The sequence below is a fragment of the Myotis davidii genome, unplaced genomic scaffold, assembly GCF_000327345.1.
Source record: "Myotis davidii unplaced genomic scaffold, ASM32734v1 scaffold458, whole genome shotgun sequence".
Classification (NCBI taxonomy): domain Eukaryota; kingdom Metazoa; phylum Chordata; class Mammalia; order Chiroptera; family Vespertilionidae; genus Myotis; species Myotis davidii.
In genome coordinates, this window is record NW_006289819.1 from 192675 (window position 1) to 196220 (window position 3546).

Here is a 3546-nt window from a genome sequence, read left to right on the forward strand (position 1 = left end):
AGGACCAGTTCTGCTTCTTTCTCTCTTTCTCTTCCTCTTCCTTAGTTATAGGCCTTCCTTGCCTTCCCCAGGTTGTCACAAATGGCAAGATTTCATTCTTTTTATGGCTGAATCATATTCCATTGTGTGTGTGTGTGTGTGCTAATCATTCATCAATGGACTTTAGATTGCTTCCATATCTTGGCTATTATACTGGTAAATAATGTAAATATTGCATTGAACACGGAGATGCATATACCTTTTCAAGTCAGTGTTTTGTTTTCTTTGGATAAATACCCAGAAGTGGAGTTGCTGGATCATATGGTAATTCTATTTTCCTGTTTGCCATGCCTTAAACACATACTTTCTTTACCCCTCTTGCCCTTTCTCTTGTCATTCCTTCCACCAGGAGATGCAGTGACAGTTCTGAAGGCTGCTTGTGATCCCAGTATCAGAGCAGGGGAAGAAGATGGGCCTGATTCTAGACTTTTTGCCTCTGAGAATCTTACTACCCCAGCCCATTTCGAGGCCTGTTGTGAATCACCACCTTCCTGGCACCTCAGCCGGCCTCATACTTCTTTTACTGTAGTTGAGTGGGACACTGCAATCTGCATAATGCTGTCCAGCCTTACTACACACAGGGCTCTTGGGAAAACCTGTGAAATGCCTTTGCCCCTGGAATCACACTTATAGACTGTCCTTTGATTGAGCTGATTTCACGGGTACCTCCTCTTATCCATCGTGTTAAATTTGACTAGCTTCTGTTTGAATGTACCCCTTCCTTGACCTTGGCCCTACGTAGTAATGATATTATCAGACACCAAATAAGCCAACTATTAGGTCTGGCAGAAAAAGAATGTAACCTTGTACCTGATACAAGAACTGCCATGAAATAATGTGGTTGGACTGGTTTGTAGTTCTTCCTACATAATATGCCAAAACACAAAATACAAAGCTATCTAAGAGCAAGAAAAAACTTCTGATAAATTAGGTTTCAGATTAATACAATAATGATAAAGTGGCGATAATATACTCCTTTTATGTAAGAGCAGTGATGACCAACCTTTTGACATCATAGCACACATAGAAAATTATCTTGTTTCCTTGTGCTTCAGTTTCTTCATCTGTAAAATGTGCAAATAATGATACTTACCTCATAGAGTTGTGAAGATTACATAAGTTAGTACATGTAAAATGTGGTATTTGTAAATTGCTTAGAACATTACCTCGCATATGGTAAGCACCATATAAGCGTGTGTGTCCTATAACTACTTGTAGTAGTAGTGTTTACTATAATTGCTGTTTTACTGCTTCAGAGAAGTAAATGTTATGGGCTCAGTCTCCCCAGGATCCTCCTGATTGCCTCCTCCTCTGCCTCACATTTCTTAGTCCTGGGCTGTTCCTTAAGAGTGTCCATCCCCCTTACTTTCATTGCCTCAGTTTCATTTTCTCAGTTTCCATTTGCTTGGGGGCCCTCAGCCAGCTGATGACTGAGAAAACTGCTGAATTGATCATTATACTCATCAGCTTGCTCTCACTGCTATTCCTTCTCTAGAATTCTCTGTGACTTCTAGAGAAGGAAGTAAATCTTAAAGAATGTGAAGAGGAGTGAATCCTAGATCTTGAAAAGAACTCTAGAGTGGTTGGGAGAGGAGCATAAGCTGAGTTAGCCGAACTGTTAGCCAGCAAAGTCTCCTTTTTGGTGGGAAAATGATCACCTGATATCACATACCAGATGTAGGAGCTGGTCACTTCTCTATAGGCTCTGCCAAAATATGGAGCAGACCTGGTGACTTTGGGGGCATTGTGGCTCATAAGACTTCATAGAGAAATGACAGTTCTTTCAGAAGGTAGGCCTTAGGGTTAGCTTTGGGGAGAACAGTGGGTCAGGACTTTGATGTCAGGAACATCTTTTGCCTTTTTGGTCCCACTGGGTAAGACTCTGCATCTGCTCTGTGAGTTCTCTGGGCTCTCCCAGTGCAGGAGCCAGGTTGGTTGTTGGATCTGTATCTTTAACAGCTGTTACCATAGGAGTACAATCAATACTTATTGACTAACAGATTTTACAAAGAAGGGAGAACTTGCTTTACTACTCTTATTTTTTAAATATATTTTTATTGATTTCAGAGTGGAAGGGGGAGATAGAAACATCAATGATGAGAGAGAATCATTGATTTGCTGCTTCCTGCACACCCCCTACTGGGGATCGAGCCTGCAACTCAGGCTTGTGCCCTGAATGGAATCGAATCATGACCTCCTGGTTCATAGGTTGATGCTCAACCACTGAGCCACACCGGCTGGACCCTACTCTTATTTCAATGGATAAAACAAGATAAACTTACGTCTAGGACTAGACACATTCATTATGATTGATGGTGATGATGATACTCTGATGGTGAGATTGCACATGCTCTGCCTCTGCTCACTCCGTTGGCTGATTTGCCATCACTCCCCCACATACCCTCTGCTCCAGCACTAATCGGCCATGCTGCCTCTCCTTCAGGCCTTAGCACGTGCTCTTCCTCTGTCTCTCTCCCCAGCCCCCATCTTGGCCAGTTCCCACTCCTCCTTCAGGTGCCAGCTTAGCTATCCCTTCCTGTAGTTACCAGACTGAGTTAGATGCCTCTCTCTGCTCCACAGCACTTGGTACTCCCTGTCACAGCACTTGTCCCACTGTATTGAAATTGTTTTACATGTCAGTGGATTTAAATTCCATAAGGGCAGAGACTGTGTCTTCTCTTGTGTTCTCACTGTCAAGCACTGGACAGTTAGTAGGTGCTTAATAAATACAGTATATGTGTAGTAGGTTCTTATTTGATCCTCATTACAGCCTCGTGATATAAGCAGCCTAGGCCTTACTGTGACCTCATTTTGTTTATGAAGACGCTGGTAGTCAGAGAAGCTAAGCAACCTGCCAAAGCTCATGCAGAGAGCTAGAATTCAACCTGGTGTCTCTCAGGCTTGAATGTTCAGTGCATTGTTTTGTTTTTACAATATTTTTTCTTTTAAAAAATATCACTTAAAAAGATAAGAATTGAAGTAGCATTTGTTGTTTGTCAAGATTATAAAAATATCTTCAGGTTGGCACCAATATTCCTGAAATGTTTTTTCTTCACCAAATGTTGAATTTCAGTACAGAGAAATCTAGATATGATTTTTTTAAATGTATAATCAGATTCAAAATTTCAATGTGCATTGGAGGAAATTTGTGTCTTTTATTGAAAAATAAAATGTGACTGAGATAATAATAGCATAAAAAGTAATAAATTTCATTGTATACAATTTGGAGAATACTGAAAAATATAAAGAAGAAAATAAAAATCACCCCAGCATGCAGAGAAAACTACTGTAAATTAGAAATGGACTGAACTTGAAAAGACAGCATTGAATTTGAATCCCAGGTAAACCGCTAATTACCTGTTCGGCATTTGGTAGATAATTTAGCCTCTGAGTCTCAGTTTCTTCACTTGAAATATGGTGAAATATTTATCTTTTAGGGTTATCATAAGAATTAGAGATAATATATATAAATGCCTGGCATTGTGCCTGACACATAGTAGACACTCT

General features: G+C 40.4%; 1 protein-coding gene across 2 annotated transcripts in view; it reads left to right on the plus strand.

The window, feature by feature from the left end:
- Positions 1 to 388: 388 nt before the first annotated feature.
- Positions 389 to 3546, plus strand: part of MKNK1 (MAP kinase interacting serine/threonine kinase 1) — a 32920-nt gene continuing 29762 nt past the window's right edge. For both annotated transcript variants that reach the window (XM_015563147.1, XM_015563146.1), the window contains exons 1-2: positions 389 to 701; positions 3269 to 3380. The gene's annotated coding sequence lies outside the window, so the exon portion shown is untranslated. The remainder of the gene's footprint in view (positions 702 to 3268; positions 3381 to 3546) is intronic.